This window comes from Gorilla gorilla, chromosome X (assembly GCF_029281585.2).
Source record: "Gorilla gorilla gorilla isolate KB3781 chromosome X, NHGRI_mGorGor1-v2.1_pri, whole genome shotgun sequence".
Taxonomy (NCBI): domain Eukaryota; kingdom Metazoa; phylum Chordata; class Mammalia; order Primates; family Hominidae; genus Gorilla; species Gorilla gorilla.
Genome location: NC_073247.2, coordinates 146,130,599 through 146,155,285, shown reverse-complemented (window position 1 = coordinate 146,155,285; position 24,687 = coordinate 146,130,599). Strand labels below are relative to the sequence as shown.

General features: G+C 38.3%; 1 protein-coding gene across 3 annotated transcripts in view; it reads right to left on the bottom strand.

Moving 5' to 3' along the window:
* PHF6 (PHD finger protein 6) overlaps positions 1–4,367 on the bottom strand; it is a 55,736-nt gene extending 51,369 nt beyond the window's left edge. The window contains exon 1 of one of the 3 annotated variants that reach the window (XM_004064888.3): positions 4,000–4,367. The gene's annotated coding sequence lies outside the window, so the exon portion shown is untranslated. The remainder of the gene's footprint in view (positions 1–3,999) is intronic. The other 2 variants (XM_019019724.2, XM_004064890.3) reach the window with 2 other exon arrangements.
* Between the last annotated feature and the right edge of the window lie 20,320 nt (positions 4,368–24,687).

Here is a 24,687-nt window from a genome sequence, read left to right as displayed (position 1 = left end):
TTAAATGTTTATTTAGTATAGACAAATTAAGCCACTCTAAGCCACAAGAAATGCTACAGAGAATAAGAAGGGTAACAAAGTTCATTTTGTTTTAAAATCAGTTTATACATACTCATGTAAGTTGTTTAATGTCTGACATAGGTTTTAATATATACATTTTTAAACGGTTATTTAGTATACATAAATTAACATTAAAACCTAAGATGCCTCCGTAATAACTACAGATAGATAGATAACAGACAGCTAAATGAAGTTTAGAGTAATTGAGAAAAATCAAACTGCTTCCAAATTGGAGGATATGTGAAATAACTGACACTAGTTCTGTGTGGAGAAAAATGTACAATGTATAATATTAAATTATCCCCTGCTGGCATAATTAACGTAAAATATTTTCATGTGTAACTAGGTGCCCTTTCAAGGCGATAAAGAATTATACCTCTTAAGAACACGGTAAAAGCTACTAAGGAAACTTCAGAATACTCCGTGGGAACAGAATTCTGTAATTGAACAATTTCTTAAAGTTCACATATTGATAAAACAATAAAAGTAAAACGAATTTACCTAACTATGACTTTGGTGTACTTTAAAAATTATTTCTGAGTTTAAAAAAATCAGGAATATGTCTTTAATAAATTAATTTTTGCTATTCTATTCCATTTTCAAGTAAATAAAAAGTTAGGCTTCTGACAGTCTATTTAAAAATGCAGACTTTAAGACCCAATTATTTATAAAACAACCATATTATATGACTAAGATTTACTCCAAGCCTGCTTATCAATTAAAGTCACAAACTGATAGTGGTCTTCTAAATGTAGTAACTTCCGTACTTAAATTAGTAATATTGTGTAAAGGAAGAAATTTTTTTCTGAATGAGCCTTAAATTTGGTCACATTTTAATTATAGGTAGTACAGTGTAGTCAAAAAAAGGGAAGGAAAGCTCTAACATGAAAGGTTTCAGATTTAGATCATCAATCTTAATATGGATTCTTCAGAAGAAATTTAAAACCAGTTACTTGATTTGTACAGTTTTCCCAAATCAACAGGACTAAGCAGTTCAAGATCCAGGTTGCCACAACACACGTCACAATCAAGAAAAATCTCAAACTTTTGTCTTAAAATTAATTTACTAAATTCTTTCAATTTGTCTATACATTTGAACAGCTTCATAATACTATGTTGAAAAAAATTGTCTAACACTACATTGCAGCTGAGAAGCATTCGTTCACCAACAAGAACAGTAGCAGCTGTATGCTAGGAAGGTAATATCTACAAACTATTCAGTGCTTTTCAATATAAAATTCAGATACTTAATCAAAATTTCACCTGAAGCCACAAAGAAAACATGTCTTCTCATCCATTTATGTCTAGAATTTTCTTTTTAACACAACTTCAAAGGCCCTGACAGTCTCTGCTTTGATAGGTTTAACAAACTCTTAATGCTATCTATAATTTTAAATATCTCAGTCTTCCAAATGACAACGGATACTTTACCATAGTACTGTATTCATAGCACTGGCTATAAACCGTGAAACTGATTGAAAACAGGCAGCAAATACTTTTAGGATTAAAGGAAAAAAAAGGACATAACAGAGAAACAAAAGAAACAAAAGGGAAGTGTGTTTGCATTTGCTCAGGCAAGTATCTGTGTTCGGTTTCTTTATCAAGAGTATACCTGCCCAAATTTTTAGAATTAACTATGCAAAATACCAAAATTCATAAATAGCATCAGAATTTGCTATTATATTTTGAGTTCTAAATTAGTTTCTTTACTACTATGCAATGAATAGTACGCACTCTGAAATCACCATAATAATGTATTCAGCATTACTCCCGGTCATCCTGGCCAGTTGAAAGGATGGCACAGTATAAATCAAATCCCGTACAGACATCTTTAATGTGTAATTTCCATACAATCCTAGCACTGGCTATAAAGCTGGCTTAAGATAAAGAAAATTTCTAGAATGGAAAAAAATCACTTCATATTCTTAAAATTAATTCCGAAATGGCATCCCCAAAATTCTGTCTATATTTAATTCTGCCTCTTCCAATTTATAAACAGGCTAATTTCTCATCCTAATTTTGAGAACCTGCTTTTCTAGATATCAAAGACCCCAAAAATCTAAAAGAGAAAAAAGGTACACTTTATTTTGCATTAAAAAATATTCTAGTGTATTTTTTCTGTAATCAGCTTAAATTTAATTTGTAAAGTAAGAAGAGCCACAAAAAAAGTGCACCAAACCAATTAAAAACTTTCCCCAATATGCAATGACTAAATGGATTTTTCCACTAAAATTCAAATAATACATCTGCGCATATCTTGGTAATTTTTTGTCTCCTTGTAAAACATGAAGTGGAGAACATCATGGAAACAATGACTCCTAGCAAAAATGTCTTTATCATAAAAGTACAGATTTTTATCTAATGTTGTCACATTTGTGGTCTCTACTTAAGCAGAATAAGGGCATTCCAAGGACCAATACTAAGGGGTTCATAATGATCCACAGCTATATGGCATTTTAATTTTAGTCTAAAAGGTTTTTCAGGCCATGCGGAGATCAAAGTTTGATGCTTTCACGCAACAATGAAGCCTTTTCTTTAAAAGAAACATCGCATTATGGAAAATACTACAAAGCAGAAATAAAGAGGCAACAGTAACAGCGTGAAATACATAATTTAAATGCCTGGAAAAAAAATAAAATCTAGATTAGTTAAGCTGAAGCAATCAATGCATTTCTGATTTTCCAAGATGCTGCGAAGCACCAAGGTAGAAATAACCTGAAACATCAGAGAGAGCATTCAAGAACCAACTCCAGAGCTCATCAATGCCTGGTATCTGAAAAAGCATTTTCACAGAAACACAAACAAAACAACAAAAACTGCAGTTCCGGAAGATTAAAACATTCCACGCGAAAGCAAGCTGAAATATACAAATCAAAATAGATAACAAACGTGATTCCCCAAAGAAGCAGTATTTCTAACAGGAAAGTTACAGTGGACAGAAATAAACGAATAAGATGTACCGGAAGGGCACCTGAATTTGGTTGCACGATATTATTACATGCTTCGCACTGCTTTTTGCGGTTATTCAAAAGGAAACTAAAGGAATTTTCCAGTTGTTTCAAACCCAAGGGTAGAGAAAGAATTTGAACAGTATAAATAAGACCTGACATTAGGTAGTAAGGCGATGAAAATAAAAGATTTTCTAAAAACAAAAGATTTTTTTAACTTCCACGCAGAATATCAAAACGAATGGAAATTGGAAAAGAATACCGTGGTGTTCATCCATATAACGAAAGACGGTACACATAAAGTACCGGATCCTCTCCGTTATTTATTCCCCCAATACACACTAGACTCCAAGATCTCCCTCTAATCAAGCGCTAAAGTCACAAAACTATCTTCCTCTAAAACACTTCAGCAGGTTCCTTTCCGTCGTAAAGTCAGGGTCCCCTAATCGTCCTTTTCCAATCCTCCCGAATCCAGGAAAATATCATCCTACCACTTTCTTTATGCCCCCTCCCCCAAGAGTTAGCCCTCTCACAGTCTTCGTTGTAAGCTTCCCCTTATACCTCAGTTTCACCCCTAATTCCCCCCACCCCGGAGTTTTTCCTCATTCCGTAAGGCTCTCTCTCTTGCCATCCTAACAATTCTTCCTCTTACTCTTCCCAAACTGGGAGTCTCCCTCCTTCCCAAATATGTTCTAAGCAATGGCAAAAACTAAAAATTCCCAGTTTTTTCCCTCCTCAAATGTTGCGCCCCCTCCCCCGAAGTCTAGGCGTAAGCCTAACCTCTCCTTCTGCACCTCCAAAGCACTTTCTCAGCAGCCTCTCCGCCAAGCGCCTACAATGAGCGGCGCTTCTGGGGTCCCTGACAATAAAGCGAGACCACCAAGAGTCCCCTTTAACAACGGGCAGGGGCGGCGGCCTGGCCACCGCCATCCTCCTTGTCTTCTCCCGCCGGGGAGAGAATGGGGGGCCCCAGGGTTCCGTGGGGACTCACCGGCAGGGCCCAGAGGCGGACTGCAGGAGAGAAGCGCCAATGAGGGTAAAGAGAAAGAAGTCGGTCTCGGTTCTCCAGCAGTGCCTGAGAGCGGGGCTCTGTCGCCGGAGGTTGTTTCCTTTCATTCGAGGAGAGACGGGCTCGCGGAGCGCCCTTACGTCGCCCCCCTCGCACGCACACGACCCACAGAGCGTTGATACGTCCCGAGCGCGCCGCGGGCCCTGATTGGCCGCAGAGAGGGGGCAGCTGAAGCCGCAGAGCCACAGCGCATGTGCAGAAACCACCCCCTGTACGACTGAAGGCGGCAGGCCCCGCCTCCTGTTCGCGCGCGGACCTTCTATTCTCCGCTCCGCCGCTCCGCCGAGTGTTTGGGGGCAGGATCAGAGGAGATAGAGAAAGAGATTCAAAGATATCGCTGTGGGCTGGGCGGAGAAGGGGCAGGATTGGGACGGAAACCGTTGGACAGGGGCCCTGGGTAACCAGTTCACAACAGTGATTCACGTAGACAGGCCTTATCCCTTGCACTTGTTCGCCGAGGCCTTTTCACATCCATTATTTCATTGTACTCTCATGGCATCTCTTTGAGGTCCTCCGTTCGTTTTATTGCCAGGAATGACTGAGAAGCTTGTAGTGGAGTCACCCTGCCTGCATTTCAATCCTTGGGCGAATCGTTTTAACCTCTATACCTTTTTTTTTTTGGTCTTTAAAATGGGGATAAAAATAGTGCCTCACGGGTTTGTGGTAACGAAGAAATGAAATAATGCAACTAAAGCGTGTTATTAGCATCCCTGGCATATAACAGACTCTCCATAAATGCTGGGATTAACACAATCAGAAAAGATAAGGTGATTTTCTTTATAATCTACACATGTAAACCAGACACCTAGACGAGTGCTTTCCTCTTTGGTGTATTGGAGCCATGCTTGGGTTTGAACTCCAGCTCCGCCACTTCTAGCTCTATGACCTTGATCGCTTTCTATTACCTCTCAGTCCCTCAGTTTCATCCTGTCCAAAATGGAGATCATAATAGTATTCGTCTCAAAAGGTAGTTGTGAGAAATGAGATAATATATGTAAATCACACAGAATAATGCCTAGGCACATAGTATGCCCTATGTAAGGGTTAGCTTTTGTTATTTTCTATGGGCTTCACAGACTTTAACCAAAAAAAAAAGCCTTAAACCAGTGAAAATTTAAAGATGCTCTTCAAGAGCCATTTTTCCTGTAGTGGCGGTGGATTTCCACTGTCTTGATCCAACGCTGTTTCTATACTGTTTCGTCAATCTTTTTACTTTTCTCTGCAATGTCAACTTTAAAGTGTAATTTCCCAAGCAAACAGTGACCGTGGTGGTGTGACGTTGAACTCTTCAAATAGATACCTAATAAGGGTGGACAAATCAGCCATTTAGCTGCAAGGAACCCTTAGCCCTTTAACCCAAGGCCCTATGCTGTGAAAGGGAGTGGCTAAAGATTTGCATAAGAAGATCTAGAATGTGTATTCCAAACATTTATGGTGTATATGAAGACAGGTTCCCCAGCATCATTTTCTACCAGCTTTACACACTTACTGATGCCAGGATGAGACAGATGATTGTGTAACTGACAAAATGCAATGCCTATGCAGTATGCCATCTTTTTAAGTTTCCCCCCAAATCCCCACATTTTGCTATTTTATTCATTATTTCATCCATGCATTCATTTCAACAAACTTTGATTCAATAAACACTTGCAAAACTATTAAGTTCCAAACACAATGGAGACCTAGATCAATACAACTCAATCCCTGCCCTTGAGCTCATGGTCAAAAAGAAGAGACAGCAAGCAAACATAGACAGTATGATGTGATAAATGCTGTATTACAGACTATGGCTGGTACAGACATCTTCTGCCTATTATGTACAAAGCACTATGCTGAGGTACGACACAACAGTAACTAAGACACAGCCCTTGCCTTCAATTGTTTACAGTCTACCAAGAAAAAGATAGTTACAATAGGAGATAAAGTGCACTGAGTGCCTTAAAAGGTGGAAAGGAAGTGCAGAGAGAGTTCAGGAGAGGGAGATATCAGTAGCTCCAGTTACTTCCAGGCCCCAAGTCTGGTAGCCAGTCCCAATTAGCATGGCTGATAGATGCAGCCTGTTATTTCAAGGCCTACAGAAAGGAATCGGATTGTGATAACATGCCCTTAATGCCTGGGGATATAGCATGAGATCTAGTCATCTCTTACTGATTCACCAATACACTGTCACCAACACTCTTCCAGTTTTTTTCTTCAGGCTCCAGATCTCACTTTTTCCACCTCATTCTCAGCAAAGGCATTAACTTTATGACTTAATTTAGCAAAGGGCCATCTGAGCTAAGCTACTCTATCTTATACACCTACCCTCTCATGCTGCTTTCAAGACTCAGAGAAAGAGCTGTCCCTCTTGCTTTCTAAAGCTTTTGAAAGCTGTGCTTTTAATTACATCTTTTCCATGCTCTGGAGGATCTGATTCCCTGCTTATTACCTGCTCCAGCAGCATCTACTGCCCTGCTCTCATTTGCCTTCAAACTATGGGATTCATCTACTTTCACTGCCAGACTGCAGTTGCTCCTTTGCCTCCAATTGCTCTCCAATCATTCATTCAGCAGGCATTTACAGACATCTTCTGTATGCCAGGTATTATGCCAGACCCTGGAGATTTGAAAAGGAACAAGATATGGCTTCTTATCAAAACACCAAATTGTATACATTAAATATGTACAATTCTTATTTGTCCATTAGATCTCAATAAAGCTGGTCGGGGATGGAGAAAGAGATGAAAAAAAAAGGCACAGCTTCTGCCTTCAATAAATTCTCAGTCTAATCAGGAAGAAAAACAGGTGAGCAGAATTTTAGTATAATAGGTGAACTGCTATAATAGAATTATCTACCACAGGGATTGGTGGACTCAGTCCAAGAAATACATCACTGGGAGGCAATGTTTTTAGTTGAGTCTTGAAGGACAGGTCAGGGCCCAGAAAAATCTGTATTTTATCATCACAACTTTACAAAAAATATACTCCAAGGCCACAGTTGATCTTTTTGCCAAATTCAACAGCTTTTCTCTATCTTCATTTTTTTTTAATTGAGACAAGGTTTCAATTAAACCTCTGTAGGTTGGAATGCAGTGGCATAATCACAGCTCACTGAAGCTTCGACCTCCTGGGCTCAGGTGATCCTCCCACCTCAGCCTCCTGAATAGCTGGGACTAAGGGACACAACACCACGCCCAGCTAAGTTTTGTACTTTTTTTTTTGTAGAGACGGGGTTTCGCCATGTTGCCTAGGCTGGTCTGTCTTCATTCTTGACATCTCTGTTACATTTGACATTTTTGGCCATCTACTTGTTCTTAAACTTTCACCCCCCTTGACTCATAACAACAATGCCCTGACTCTGGCTCTCTGGCTGCTCTTTTTTTCTTTCATAGGTTTCTCTTCTTCTTACTTTATAATATTAATATAAGGCTGACTCTTCCCCAGATACAGTCTTAGACCTTCCAGGCCCAGTAGTTCTTAAACTTTGGAAGTGAGAATTACCTAGAGAGCTTGTTATACGTGCAGAATTTTTGTCACTGCCCCTGCCTTTTTTTTTTTTTTTTTAGATTCAGACAGCCTCTTGACTTTCACTACCCTGTAAACCAATGCTTAGCAACTGCATCTGCTCTGCTTAGATCAGCCCTGCTCTTGACTTCAAATCACCAACTCCAGTACATGCAAATCATTCTCTTCAGCAACTAGGAAGTGACTCCTTTGCCCATTTTCAGTGTTTCCGTATAAGATACCGCTAGCATTTCTGCTCCTGCTTAAACCAACAACTAAATTCACCTACATGTGGCCTCCTGGCTATAATCAACACCAATAGATCACTCATGTATTCATTAAATACATGTTGATCACCTACTATGTGTTAGATAAAAATTGATATGATTCATTTTGGTGTAGTAGAGGAGATGGGCCTAAATCATGTAATCACATATACAAATGTAAACTTGCAAACATGACAAATACAAAAAGAAAATGAAGTATTATATATTTGCATTTTGTATATGGAATACATTTTGTATTTTTTATTCTTTATTTTTCAAGTGGATGGACTAAGCATTTTAAATGTTTCTGTGGGGAAAAAAAAGCTATTTATTTGTATGAAATGCTGTATAAGATTCAGATGTCCTGAGTATTAATCACTGGCCTGCCACTAACTAGCAGAGGTTACTTGGGTGATTCATTTGCTGCACTTAGCTTTAATTTACACATCAATTAAATGAGAATTGCAAGGTTGTTATGAGACACAAGAGAGATAATGATGATTGTGAATGTTCTTGTCCCAACAAATACGAAGGATGGTTTTTTGAAATATATCCCTTAACTGTCATATCATCTGATTGATCTACCTACTAGTGTGTTGGTTCCCAGCGTCTACTTAGTTTTTGTTGTTTATTTTTTAATTTTCACTTACTGTATTGGTGAGGCTTTATAACATTCTTTTTTTTTTTTTTTTCTTTTTTGAGACGGAGTTTCACTCTTGTTGCCCAGACTGGAGTGCAATGGCACGATCTCGGCTCACTGCAACTTCTGCTTCCCAGGTTCAAGCCATTCTCCTGTCTCAGCCTCCTGAGTAGCTGAGATTACAGGTGCCCACCACCATGCCTTGCTAATTTTTTTATTTTTAGTAGAGACGGAGTTTCACCATGTTGGCCAGGGTGGTCTCGAACTCCTGACCTCAGATGATCCACCCGCCTCGGGCTCCCAAAGTGCTGGTATTACAGGCATGAGCCACTGTGCCCGGTCAACATTCTTAATTCTATCCAGCCTATGGAACTACTCAGCTACCTAATTGAGGAGCTGGGGACTCTGATGTACTTTGTTGTTGATATCTCTTCCTTGTTTAGCAATTTGAGCCTGGGTATGGTATAGACAGCTCAGGAAACCAGCAACTGTGGCAGAGGAAATGCTTTAGAGACACAGCAACATCTCTAGAACATTGTTTATTGAGTGCCGAATAAACACAGAAGCTGAACTTAATTTAATACGTTGATGGCAATATTGCAGAAGTAACTAAACTTCACAGTACTGGTGCAATCATGAGTCATTTCAAAAGGAGTTAACCCTGACTGCAGACAATGTATCAGGCACTGCACTCAGTACTTTATGTATATGATCTTATTAGATCCTTACAATAGCACTGAGAAGCAGGGAATATTATTAGTCCCATTTCACAGAGGAAGAAAGTGTTGAGCAATTAAGTAACTTACTCAAAGTCAACCAGGAAGAGGAAGGACCATGTTTCAGGGCTACATTTGTTTTAGCTCCAGAGCACAAGCTCTTAATCACTGTGCTGTACTGCCTTTTATTTACCTGTTCGTGTGTTTATTATCTGTCTCTCGACTAGAATGAAGCTCTATCGGAGCAGGAGCTTTGTTTTGTCGTGTCCACTGCTCTATCCTCAGCCCATAGAACTCTGTGCCTGGTTCATAGTAGGCTCTTAGTAAATATCTACTGAAGTGAGGCCCTGGAGAGAGAAGGAGAATCTAATGAAGAATGGGGAGAAGTGGAACTGAAATGGAATGAAATCATTTCACGAATTTGTTTGTAATTTAGCAGCCCAATTCCTACCCCAGCAACACTGGCATATATGTGAAATGGGGCCCAGAAACTATATATTTAAAACAAGCTCCCCAGGTGAGATCATGATATACACAAATATATGAGAACCGCTGACCTGCAGCCATCAAAGTGAAAACAGAAAAAAAAAAATAACATGGCTGTCTCATCAGTTACATTGGAATGTCCAAGAGACTTCATTCTGATTAATATCATTTTTAGGCATATATTTTAGTGAGGACACACAGGAATAACTAGCTTTGCCACTGGGTCTCCAGTGACCTTGAGAACCTTTGTTCCTTTAACCAACAGCCCTATTTTGGTTGTTGGTTAAATAACATGATCAGACAGATCTACACTACTCTCAAATATTATAATAATAAGTCTAAAAGGTAGAGTAATTCCATATGGATAAGATTTGTGGGAAGCTAATATTCACAATAGGACATAATCCTGACAGGGAGGCAAAGAACCAAATGGCCTGGACACAAATCCTGGTTTCGGGTTAATTTCTCAGTGTCTTCATTGTCTCATCTGTAAACTAAGGATGCTAGGAGTACCTTTCTCAAGGATTTCTATGAGGATTGTGTGAAAAACTTAGCACAATTTCTGGCTCATAGAGTTTAATAAAAGTTAGCTACAAGAGCTAGTTTATAATCAGTGATACTGAGTGGTTTTTATCTTATTTCACTTAGGAATAGCTAAGTTGATTGTCTCCAGTTTTCCAGATAAGGGGAATAGGAGACAAAAGGTCTTTGTTTCTTTTCGGGGGGTTTTTTTTTGTTGTTGTTGTTGTTTGTTTGTTTTGAGATGGAGTCTCGCCCTGATGTCCAGGCTGGAGTGCAATGGCTCAATCTCGGCTCACTGCAACCTCCGCCTCCCAGGTTCAAGTGATTCTCCTGCCTCAGCCTCCCAAGTAGCTGGGATTACAGGCGCCTGCCACCATGCCCAGATAATTTTTGTATTTTTTAGTAAAGACAGGGTTTCACCATGTTGATCAGGCTGGTCTCGAACTCCTGACCTTGTATTCCACCTACCTCAGCCTCCCAAAGTTCTGGGATTACAGGCTTGAGCCACCGTGCCCGGCCTAGGTCTTTGTTTTTTATTCATGCTGTTCTTGCTTCCTAGAACTCCTCTTGGCAACTTTCTTGGATTAGCTGAGACCTAGCGGCCTTGAAGATTCAGTTCACATGTCAGTGTCCAAAAAGTCTTGACCTTATCCTTTGATTAGGTGAAGCTGCCCTCCTCTTTGCTTCCATAGCGCTCTGGCCAGACTTCTATTTCATCATTTACTGTATTATATTTAAATTAAAAGTATTTCGTCTGTCTCTCCCACTAGATCTTTGGGAGAAGGGACCATGTCTTATTCTTTGTATATCCCTAGGCACCTAGCACAGTGCCTGCCCAATAAATATTTGCTGAGCTTTCTCAGATGAACATGTGAGAGATCCGATGGTTACTACTTTTGGAAGATTTTGTCCTATCTAAGATAGCTGTCCATACTCTGGGCCTTGGCTCCTGTTCCTCCCTGTTGCACTTACAGTCATGCCATGCAATTTAGCACTTAATTATATATCGTATAACATATATTATTCTCTAATTGCTTCATATGTTAATCCACCACTTATTTCCTCTTCCTTTAGGCACTAAGAAGTGATTATAAATTGAAAGTGGATGATCCAGCTGTAAGCCACACCCAGCTGTCACTCAACTCTGCTTACTGAATGCCCCAGCACTATGAATACAACTATTAGTCACCAGAGGTGAATGCAGATGAAAAAGTAGCATGATTTAAAACTACTGCCTGCAGCAGTACGTTCACACAGTAGGCATTCAAGAAATATTTGTTGAATGAATAAATAATTTCATAAAAAGAGCAGTGCACTTGGTTAGGCTAGAGATCGGGAGCCCTGGCTTCTAATCAGATTTCTATCACTTCATTTTGAACTTGGAAAGTCACTTCTTGTTTCTGGGACATGCTTTTATATTCTGTAAAGTATGAAGGAAGACCAGAAGATCTTTAAAGTCTCTTTCAAGTTTATTTTCTATTTTTATTTTTATTTTATTTTATTTTTTGAGACGGAGTTTCGCTCTTGTTGCCCAGGCTAGAGTGCAATGGTGCGATCTCATCTCACTGCAACCTCCGCCTCCCAGGTTCAAGCCATTCTCCTGCCTCAGCCTCCCAAGTAGCTGGGATTACAGGCACCCGCCACCACGCCCGGCTAATTTTTTGTATTTTTAGTAGAGATAGGGTTTCACCATGTTGGCCAGGCTGGTCTTGAACTCCTGACCGTAGGTGATCCACCAGCTTTGGCCTCCCAAAGTGCTGGGATTCCAGGCGTAAGCAACCGTGCCCGGCCCTCCTTCAAGTTTAATATACAATTCTTCCTCCAAATAGTTTGAAAATTCCTCGAGTAAGCACAAATATATGTCTTAGGTACATCTTCATAGCACCTAGCATGGTGCTGCGCACACAAGAGGATTTGATAAATACCTAAAAAGTTAGAACCATCACGCTCAATAGCCACCTATAACCAACATAAAAATGAAACAAAATAACCAATGGACACTAAACTCAACTGTGAAACATACCTTATCTCTAAAAATGAGCCCTAAGAGAAAAATAGGAGAAAACCTGAAAATCTCTTCTAATTGTTGCATTTCAAAATCTTTAAGATATTTGTGATTTAAAATCCTAACTTAGGTTCCAGTTTACAATCAAATTATTTCATTAATCCAAGTAAAAATTGAGTGCATACAGAGTAACAATTGCAGCTTAATCTTAGGCCCTCTCTTCTCTCTTCTTGGTAATCATTCACACCCATCACATTATTTACCATGTTCATTATCACTGGGACTGACGACACACTTGTTTATCTCTCCAGCCAATATCTCTCTAGCCAACATTTCTCCCCTAAATGCTAGGATCATATATCCAACTGCTTATTTGAAATTGCTTAGTTATCTCAAAGGCATCTCAAACTCAATATGTCTAAAAGAGAACTCATGATCTTCTCCCTGGTACTGGCCCACTGTTTCCTAACTCAGTGACTACACCTCTATCCACCCAGTTCTGCAGGCCAAAGACCAGGGAGTTATTCTTGACACTGCCCTCTACTTCACTCCCCACATTCATCTCCACTTCATCATTAATCATGGCAATTTTTCTTTTTCTTTTTTTTTTTTTTTTTTTTTTGAGACGGAGTTTCGCTCTTGTCGCCCAGGCTGGAGTGCAATGGTGCTATCTCGGCTTACTGCAGCCTCTGCCTCCCGAGTTCAAGTGATTCTCCCGCCTCAGCCTCCCGAGTAGTTGGAGTTACAGGCGCCTGCCACCACGCCTAGCTAATTTTTGTGTGTGTGTATTTTTAGTAGAGGGGTTTCGTCATGCTGGCCAGGTTGGTCTTGAACTCCCGGCCTCAGGTAATCTGCCCGCTTTGGCCTCCCAAAGTGCTGGGATTACAGGCTGAGCCACCGTGCCCAGCTTGCAATTTTGCTTCTTAACTAAATCTTGAGTCAGTGTATTTTTCATTATCTCCAGCATCTCTACCATCTCTAATCTGGACCATTCTACTAGCTTACTAACTAGTTTATCCTAGTTTGATTATTCTCTCCTCTAGTCTATTCTCCACATTCCTTCAAATGTCATTAATTGATTTAGTCATCAAAAAATATTTATTTAGTGCCTACTATGTATCAAGTACATGGAATACAGCAGTGAACAGAACAGACAAAAATCTCTATTTTCATCAGGTTCACATTTTAATGAGTCAGAGACACACTAAAAATAATATGTAAAATACGTAATAGTGTCAGAGATTCACTTCCAGCATGATGAATTAAAGAAGTTAACAGAGCTCCAAAAGCAACTACTATAAAGCTGGACAAAAATGTCAAAAACAATTCTTTCGGTGCTCTGGAAAGCTGCCAAAGGCATAGTAGGGTGACCAATCATCCTAATTTCCTTGTTACTATCCCAGTTTTAGTGCTTAAAAACCCTGTATTCCAGGAAAGCCCTCCCCAGGATGCAAAAAAGTCTCATTTTTCAGCAATGGTTGCTCAAGTTTTAGGGCAAAGGTACCAAACCCATACCCTGTCTCCCAAAATAAGGGTTGAAAGCAACACTGTTTTTAGTGTCAAGTGGATATGGCATAGATACCCGTAGTCACTGTCACTGTTTTTGTTTTTTTGTTGTTTTCAGATGGAGTCTCACTCTGTTGCCCAGGCTGGAGTGCAGTGGTGCGATCTCGGCTCACTGCAACCTCTGGCGCCCCACTTCAAGCGATTCTCCTGCCTCAGCCTCCTGAGTAGCTGAGATGACAGGCGTGCACCACCATGCCTGGCTAATTTTTGTATTTTTACTAGAGATGGGGTTTCACCATGTTGACCAGGCTGGTCTCGACCTCCTGACCTCAGATGATCCGCCTGCCTCAGCCTCCCAAAGTGCTGGGATTACAGGCATAAGCCACTGCTCCAGGCCCTGTTATTGTTTTTAACCCTGACCACTCATGATGGCAACCATGATTTGCAGTTCACAATAATGGATTATCCATTGTTGCATTGCTCCAAGGGATGCAACTTAAGTGTGCAATTTCTGGACACTGCAGTCGTGAACAGTTAACATTGTATCTTTGACTTTGCCTGTGGATTACCTGGTGTGATTTGTATGGAGATAGGGCTACTTTGATTTTTAACATTATAAATATGCTAACCATGTGTTCTAAGTGTTCAGATAAAAAGAGAATTATTACAATACTAACCCCAGCTTGACCCAGAAATTACCAAAAAATAAGGCTAAGTGACCATGTTGTTTTAATAATAGATAGAAGGACACATACAACTTGCATTAGGGAGGTAAACAACCAAAACAGAGCATACTGGGCAATAAGCAGAAAACAAATTGGGACTAGGCATGACAGAGACAGGGATATGAAAGCACATACGGAAACTGAATCTCACAGTCCAGGGTGAGACAGATAAGTACTATAAACCAATGAAAAGCTTTTGATCTTCCCCAAAGACACTAATGTTAACTCGAAATTGATGGCGCTGATTTAGCCTAAATATGCCACATGCGGAAACATGTATCATTGTATCATTCATACATGAAACTGAATAAAGTTACATTTCCTGTTTAAGAGGTTGCAACTTAAATGTCCTGTGGGTGAACAAAAGGGTAAATTTGGGTACGATATGTGTTTGCCTCATACAATGTAGCTCTGATTTTGTCAGATTTTACCAGATATCATGCTTTGTACAGTAGTATATCAAGCGACTTGTCAAATCACTGTTTCTCCTACCTTTTAGGTACTTTGATTTGAAAAATAGAATTTCAAATCACCTTCTTGATTTCTATGATGATCAAAATGAAACTGCAGAAAATATAAAACAAAAAAGATTGTTGATATCTTGTCTAAAAACAAACTAAACTTTGCTCATCTATTTGCATATTCAGCAGACAGTACAAATGTAAATTTTGGAAATCAGACAGCTTTAGAACGCCAAATAAAATGTCACCAGAAAAGGACAGTCAAATTAAATAGAACTTTCTCAGTTTCCTTACTAAACCACTAACTTATTTGGAATTCAATTTTGATTTCACAATTACAAGTTATTTCTGTACTTTAAAGCCGTTTTCTCTAAGAAAGAGAGGATTAACTTATGATGGCATCCAATGTGGTTTGCAGTGTTTAAAAATGACGGACATTCCGGACACGAATGAATCTATATGATTAATTTATAGATGCTGAGAACCTGATTGACAAACAGCTGGTCTACCAAAAGCAGCCTGACACTATAAAGCGAATGAATATTTTTCAAGAGCTGGGAACTAATTCCTAAAAGTCTAAAAACCTGATATTTTTGCTTAATAAAATATATATATTCGATGCTCAAACACTTTTGAGAGGATATTTTAGCTTTTACATTTAAGCCTTTGATAAATTTGTGTTAAGTTTTGTATATACTGGGAGGTAGGGATTCAATTTTATTCTTTTGCATGTGGATATCTAGTTGTCCTTGCACCATTTGTTGAAAACACCATTCTTTCCCCTGCTGAATTGTCTTGGCACCCTTGTTGAAATCAGTTGACCATAAATGTGAGAGTTTATTTCTGGACTCTCAGTACTATTCTATTGATTGATATCTTTAGCCTCATGCCAGTACCACACTATCTTCATTACTATAGTTGTGTAGTTAGTTTTGAAATAAGCAAGTGTGAATCCTCCAACTTTGTTCTTTTTCAAGATTGTTTTGGCTATTCTGGGTCCTTTGAATTTACAGATAAATTTTAGGATCAGCATATCAAAATCTGCAACAAAGCAAGCTGGGATTTTTATAATAGATGGCATTGAATCTGTAGATCAATTTGGGGAGTATTGCCATCTTAACAATAATAAGTCTTCTGATCCATGATGGTATGCTTTTTCATTTTTTAGGTCTTTAATTTCTTTTTTGTTTTTTTTGGAATGTAGTAAAAGAGGTATGTGCCACTACACTCAGCTAATTATTTTTTTTTTAATTTTTGAGACAGTGTTGCTCTGTCACCCAGGCTAGAGTGCAGTGGTATGATCTTGGCTCACAGCAACCTCCACCTCTGGGGTCCAAGACATTCTCATGCCTCAGCCTCCTGAGTAGCTGGGATTACAGGCATGTGCCACCACGTCCAGCTAATTTTTGTATTTTTAGTAGAGACAGGATTTCACCATGTTGGCCAGGCTGATCTCAAACTCCTGACCTCAAGTGATCCACCCATTTCGGCCTCCCAAAGGATTACAGGCGTGAGCCACCACGCCCGGATTAAAATTTTTTATAAAGACGAGGTCTCACTATGTTGCCCAGGCTGGTCTCAAACTTCTGAGCTCAAGTGATCCTCCCACTTGGACCTTTCAAAGTGCTAGGATTACAGGTGTGAACCACTGCATCTGGCCTTAATTTCTTTCAGTACTTTTTTGTAGTTTTCAGTGTACAAGTCTGCTCTTCTTTTGTTAAATTTACTCCTATGTATTTTATTCTTCTTGATGCTATTGTAAATTGAATAATTTTAAAATTTTTATTTTCAATTTGTTCATGACTAGTATATAGAAATCCTATTGAGTTTTGTATGTTGGTCTTGTATCCCCAACCTCACTGAACTCACTTAAAAGTTCTAGCATTTGTAGTGTATTCCTCAAGATTTTCTATATACTAGATTATGTTATCTGCAAATAGAGACAGGTTTACTTCTTCATTTCCAATCCAGATGCCTTTTTCTCCTTTGCCAAAGCTCTCATTAAAACCTCCAATATAATGTTGAATAAAAGTGTTGAGATGAGACAAGCATGTTTTGTTCCTCATCTTAGGTGGAAAGTTTTCAATCTTTCACCATTAAGAGTCATATTACAATAGCTATGGGTTTTTCACAGTTGTCCTTTATGAGGTTGAGAAAGTTTCTTTAATTCTTAGTTTGTTTAGTTCTTTTATCATTGAGGTGGTGAATTTTGTCAAATACTTTGTCTACATCTATTGAGATGATCATGTGGTTTTTGTCCTTTATTCTATTGATGTGGTGCATTACATTAATTGATTTTGGGTATTAAAACAGTCTTGTAATCCTGGGATGAATCCCACTTGGTCATGGTGTATAATCCTTTTTAAATGTTGCTGGATTACTTCCCTAGTATTTTGTTGAGGATTTTTTTCCTATTTTCATAAGGAATTTTTGGTCTTTAGTTTCCTTTACTTGCTATGACTTTGTCTGGTTTTGGTGTCAGAGTAATATTGCCTTATAAAATCAGTTAGGAAGTATTCCCTCCTCTTTTATTTTTTGGAAGAATTTGTGAAGGACTGCTGTTCATTCTTTAAGTATTCGGTAGAATTTACCAGTGCAGCCTTTTTTTTTTTTTTTTTTTTTTTTTTTTTTTTTTTTTTTTGAGACAAGTTTCGCTCTTGTTGCCCAGGCTGGAGTGCAGTGGCACAATCTCGGCTCACTGCAACTCCTCCTCCCTGGTTCAGGCGATTCTCCTGCCTCAGCCTCCTGAGTAGCTGGAATTACAGGCGTGCATCGCCATGCCTGGCTAATTTTGTATTTTTAGTAGAGGTGGGGTTTCTCCATGTTGGTCAGGCTGGTCTCAAACTCCCGACCTCAGGTGATCTGCCTGCCTCGGCCTCCCAAAGTGCTGGGATTACAGGCGTGAGTCACTGCACCTAGCCCAGTGCAGCCTTTTTTTGGTGAATACTTTTAAAATTGCTAATTTAATCTGTTTACTAATTATAGGTCTATTCAGATTTTCTCTTACATCAGTTACAGTTTGTGTCTTCTTAGTAATTTGTCCATTTCATCTAAGTTATCTAATTTGTTGGCATACAGTTGTTCATAGTACTCCCTTATAATCCTTTTTAGATTGGAAAGTTGGTAGTAATGTCCTCTCTTTCATTCTTGTTTTTAGTGAATTGACTTTTCTCTCTTTTTTTTTTCCCTTGGCCAGTTTAGCTAAATGTTTTCAATATTCTTACTATTTTCAAATAACTGATTTTTTGCTTCATTGACTTTCTCTATTCTTTTTCTATTCTCCATTTCATTCATTTCCAACCTAATCTTTATTATTTTCTTCTACTTGCTTTGAGTTTAGTTTACTCTTCTTTTGTAGTTTCTTACAGTGGAAGATTAGGCTATTGATCTGAATCTTCTTTTTTTAATGTAGGTGGTTATAGCTACAAATAATATGTTAGCTGCATTCCATAAATTTCAATATGTGGTATCTACATTTTCATTTACCTCAAAGTATTTTGTAATTTTCTTTGTGATTTCTTCTTTGGCTCATTATTTAGGAATGTGTGGTTTAATTCCCACAAATTTGTGAACTTCCCAATTTCTTTATGTTGTTAAAGTCTACTAATTTTACTCCATATTGATCAGAAAACATACTTTTTGTGGTTTTAATATTTTAAAATGTATTAAGGCTTGTTTTATTGCCTAACATATAGTGTATCCTGGAAAATGTTCCATGTGCGCTTGAAAAAAATGCGTGTGCTTTTGTTTGGTGTGTTCTCTCCATATACATCTGTTAGTTCTAGTTGGTTTATAGCATTTTCCAAGACTTTTATTTTCTTTTGATCTTTTGCCTAATTTTTCTATCCATTATTATCATTATTATTTTTTGAGATGGAGTCTTGCTCTGTCACCCAGGCTGGAGTGCAGTGGCACGATTTCAGCTCACTGCAACCTTCGCCTCCCGCGTTCAGGCGATTCTCATGCCTCAACCTCCTGAGTATCTGGGACTACCGGTATGTGCCACAACACCCGGCTACTTTTTGTATTTTTAATAGAGACAGAGTTTCACCACGTTGGCGAGGCTGGTCTCGAAATCCTGATCTCAAGTGATCCGCCCACTTCGGCCTCCCAAAATGCTGGGATTACCAGCAGTGAGCCACCTCGCCAGGCCGACTATCTATTATTGAAAGTGGCGGTACCGAAGTCTCCAATTATTATTGTTGATTTATTTAATTTCTCCCTTTACTTCTTGTTTTTGCTTCTTGTATTATTTTGGGGCTCTGTTGTAAGTGCATATAAGTTTACACTTGGTGTATGTTTTTGGTGGGTTAACTCTTTTATTTATATAAATATCCTTCTTTGTCAATAGTAATGATTTTCGTCTGACATTAGTATACCCCCTCCAGCTTTCTTACGGTTGCTGTTTGCACGATATATCTCTGTTCATCCTTTGACTTTTAACCTATTTGTATCTTTGAATCTAAAGTGTGTCTCCTCCAGTAGACAGCAGATAGTTGGATCTTGTTTTATTTTGTCCAGTCTGACATTCTCTGCCTTTAGATTAGATTGTTTAGTCCATCTATTTTAAATTTTATTATTGATACAGTTGAATTTACATTGCAATTTCACATTTTGTTTTCTATATATCCCATGTCCTTTACATCCCTGTATTCCTTCTTTACTGCTTTCTTTTGCACAACATGAATATTTTCTAGCTTAACAATTTCATTCCTTTGATGATCTTTTTCACCGTATTTTTTGAGTTTTTTATTTTTATTTATTTATTTTTTTAGTGGTTGCTCTAGGTCTTCTTGTGTACATCTCAACTTAATCAGAATTTACTTCACATTTATACTGGCTTAATTCCAGTGACATATATAATAAGCATTACTCCTATGTAGCTCTATTCTCTCTTCCCCCTTTTTGCTGCTGTTATACATATTACATGTATGTGTGTTCCAAACCCAAACATACAATGTTATAGTTGTTAGAATATGTAATTTTGGCCAAGAGTGGTGGCTCACGCCTGTAATCCCAGCACTGTGGGAGGCCGAGGCGGGTGGATCACCTGAGGTCAGGAGTTTGAGACCAGCCTGGCCAACATGGCGAAACCCTGTTTTTACTAAAAATACAAAAATTAGCTGGGTGTGGTGGCAGAGCACCTGTAATCCCAGTTACTCAGGAGGATGAGGTAGGAGAATCGCTTGAACCCAGGAGATGGAGGTTGTAGTGAGTCAAGATCATGCCACTGCATTCCAGCCTGGGAGACAGAGTGAGACTCCATCTCAAAAAAAAAAAAAAATATATATATATATATATATACACACACACACACACACACAATTTTATGTCTACTAATGAAGCTGAGAAAAGAAAACAGGTATATATTTATGGAGTTTACTTTCTTATTTACCATTTCTGGTTCTCTCCACTGGATTCTGTGGATTTGAGTTACCACTTAGCATCATTTTTTTACTCCAATACAACTTGCTCCCACCCATCTGTGTTGTGCCCTTATTGTCAAATATATGCCATTTTTTTGTTATAGGTACAACAATATAATTATACACATATTGTTTAATAAAATGATTTTTAAATTAATTAAGAGAAGAAATGAGATGAAATATACATTGATACTGTCTCTTATAATTACATATTTATAAAATTACCTTTATTGGCGCTCTTTGTTTTTTCAAGTAGATTCAAATTACCATCTGGGGTCACTTATATTCAGCCTGAAGAACTTCCTTTAATATTTGTTGTAAAGTAAGCCTGCTAGACCATATCTTGGGTCAAAAAACAAAACACATTTGGTAGAATTGAGATTTTCATTGACTGTAATAAAGAACTAAAGTAGAAATCAATTCCAGAAAGATACAAACAAACCCAAAAGACTCTCCAAGCTCTTAAAAATTCAGCAGCAGATTTCTATACAATCGATGAATCAAAGTGGAAATTTGAAGGTAAATTTGAAATTATTTTGAATGAATTAAAATAAAAAGACAACATATCAAACTGTGTGGGATGTAGCTAAAGCAGTGCTAAAAGGGAAATGCCTGTTTAGGTTGTTTGCCCATTTTTCTACATGATTGCCCTATTCTTAATTATCTGCAGGAATTCTTTTTTTAAAATTTTATTTATTTATATATATATTTATTTATTTATTTTAGAGACAGGGTCTTACTCTGTCACCAAGGCTGGAGTGCAGTGGTGTGATCATAATTCACTGCAGCCTCAAACTGGGCTCAGGGGATCCTACTGCCTTTCAAGTAGCTGGGACTATAGGTGCACGCCACCATGCCAAGTTAATTTTTCAAATTTTTTTGTAGAGATAGGATCTCAGTATGTTGCCCAGGCTGGTCTCGAACTTCTGGCCTCAAACAATCTTCCTGCCCCAGGCTGCCAAAGTGCTGGAATTACAGGCATGAGCCACCGCGCCCAGCCAATTTACAGAAATTCCATATATATTTTGAACAGAAGTAAGCCCTTTGTCAGCTAATTTACAAATATGGTTTCCCACTCTGTGCCTTACTTTTCATTATCTGAATAGTATCCCGTAATAAAAATAATGTATTAAATTTAATTTAGTCCAGTTTATCAGCTCTTCTTTTATGGTTAGTGCCTTGTTTTGGTTTGGTTTTTTTTTTTTTTTTGAGACGGAATCTCCCTCTGTCACCCAGGCTGGAGTGCAGTGGTGCAATCTCGGCTCACTTCAACCTCCGCTTCCTGGGTTCAAGCAATTCTCCTGCCTCAGCCTTGCAAGTAGCTGGGATTACAGGCGTCCACCACTACGCCCAGCTAATTTTTGTATTTTTAGTAGAGACACGGTTTCACCATGTTGGCCACGCTGGTCTCCAACTACTGACCTTGGATATCCTATTAGATTTTTTCTCCTAATTATTTGATTTTTTGATACTATTGTAAATGACATCTTAAAAATTTCGGCTGGGTGCGGTGGCTCACGCCTGTAATCCCAGCACTTTGGGAGGCTGAGGTGGGTGGATCACCTGAGGTCAGGAGTTCAAGACCAGCCTGGCCAACACGGCAAAACCCCGTCTCTACTAAAAATACAAAAATTAGCTGGGCGTGGTGGCAGGTGCCTGTAATCTCAGCTACTTGGGAGGCTGAGGCAGGAAGAATTGCTTGAACCCAGGAGGCAGAGGTTGCAGTGAGCCAAGATTGTGCCACTGTACTCCAGCCTGGGTGACAGAGTGAGACTCCATCTCAAAAAAATTTTTTTTTCATTTTATATTTATTTAATGCTGACATATAGAAGTATACTTGATCTTTTTAAAAAAGATAAACCTATCTAGCAGCCTTGCTAAATTTGCTCATTAATTTTAATAGATTTTCTGTAGATTATTCTGGATTTTCTTTGTGTACAATCATGTTGTCTACAAATACCAGTTTTATTTATTTCCTATCATGTACTCTTTATTTATTGCTTTTTCCTGTCTTGTTACACTGGTTAGGACACCAAGTTTAATGTTGAGCAGAAGTGGTAATAACAGTTTCTCATTCCAGATCTCAGGAAACAATGTTTGAATAATTCATCATTAAAGAAAATGCAGTACATCCAAACCATGGAATACTATGCAGCCATAAAAAAGAATGAGATCATGTATTTTGCAGGAACATGGATGGAGCTGGAGGCCATTATCCTTAGCAAACTAATACAGAAACAGAAAATCAAATACTGCATGTTTTTACTTAAAGTGGGAGCTAAATCATAAGAACTTATGAGCACAAAGAAGGAAACAACAGACACTGGGGTCTACTTGAGGAGGGAAGGCGGGAGGAGGGAGATGAACAGTAAAGATAACTATTGGGTACTGGGCTTAATACCTGGGTGATTAAATAATATGTACAATAAAACTCCATGACACACATTTACCTGTGTAATAAACCTTCACATGTACCCCCAAACCTAAAATATAAATTAAAAAAATTAAAAAATAAAAATTCATCCTTAAGCGATGTTTAATGTTGATTTTTTGTAGATATACTTTATAAGATTAAAAGCATTCCTTTCTATTACTAATTTGCTATGAGTATTTTTTCTAATCATGAATGAATGTTGTATTTAAAATTTGTTTGGCATCTATCAAGATGGTCATAAGATTTGTTCCTTTTTCTGTTTATATTGTAAATATATTTGTTCATTTTAAAATGTTAACTTTTACCTTCCCAGAATAAATTCATCTTGTTTCTGATGTATTATTCTTTGTATGTAGCGCTTGGTTTCTTTGATAATATTGTATTTAGGAATTTTGAATCTATGCTCATGAGATAATTTTCTGTAATTTCCTTTTCTTATAATCCTTGTCAGGTTTTGAGGAAAATGTCATTTTGGCTTCACAAAAGTAATTTAGATGTGTTCATTTTTTCTATTTTCTGAAAGTGTTTGTGAAGGTTAACTTTCTTTTTTTTCCTTAGATTTCTAGAAGCATTCATTTGTACAGCCATCCAGGTTCTGGGGTTTTCTTTGGGAAGGTGCTTAATAAGGTGGTTCAATTTATGTGATGGATAACTAGATTTCCTATTTTTTCTTGTGTCAGTATCTTAGTTCATTCCTGCTGCTATAACAAAATACCTTAGACTGGATAATTTATAAACAACAGAAACTTATTTTTCACAGTTCTGGAAGATGGGAAGTCCAAGATCAAGGCACCAGCAGATTTTTTTATTCTTTTTTGTTTTTTCATTTTTCATTTTTATGTATTTATTTTCACAGACATCACCCGTTAGAACAGATTTGACGTCTGGTGAAGGCTTGCTCTCTGCTTCCTAGATGGCAAGATCTTGTTGCTGTGTCCTCACATGATGGAAGAGATGAAAGGGCTAGACAGCTCTCTGAAGCCTCTTTTATATAATCATTAATCTCATTAATGTGGGCTCTGCCCTCATGTGTTAATCATATCCTAAAGGCCCCATCTCTTAATACTATCACATTGGCAATTGTTTCAACATATGAATTTTGGGGGACACATTCAGATTATAGCTGTCACTTGTGGTAAGTTGTGTCACTTTTTATTTTTTATATGAGGTCTTGCTATCTTGCCCAGGTTGGACTTAAACTCTTGTACTCAGCAATCCTCCTTCCTCAACCTCCTGAGTAGCTGGGACTACAGGTGTGCACCACCGTGCCCAGCTTTAAGTTGTGTTTCTTGAGCAATTCATTATTTCATACAAATTGTCAAGTTTATTGGCCTTAAATTTTGTTCATTATATTCTGATATTATTTTTTCATATTTATAGGACCTATAGTGATGCAAGCTTTTTTATTCTCATATTGGTGATTGGTGTTTTTTCTCTCTTTTTCTTTGATTAATCTTTTTTTTTTGAGGCGGAGTCTTGCTCTGTCGCCCAGTCTGGAGTGCAGTGGTTCAATCTTGGCTCACTGCAAGCTCCGCCTCCCGGGTTCACGCCATTCTCCTACCTCAGCCTCCCGAGTAGCTGGGACTACAGGCGCCTGCCACCACGCCTGGCTAATTTTTTGTATTTTTAGTAGAGACGGGGTTTCACCGTGTTAGCCAGGATAATCTCGATCTCCTGACCTTGTGATCCGCCCACCTCGGCCTCCCAAAGTGCTGGGATTACAAGCGTGAGCCACCGTACCCGGTCCTTTGATTAATCTTTCTAGAGGGATATAAAATTTATTATCGTTTTCAGAAAACCAATTTTGTCTTTATTGATTTTTTTCGATTGCATGTTCATTTTTTCGTGAATTACTTTTCTTATTTTTATCATTTCATTCTTTCTTCTTTTTTGGTATCTATTTGCCATTCTTTTTCTAGCTTCTTGAGAAGGAAGACTAGA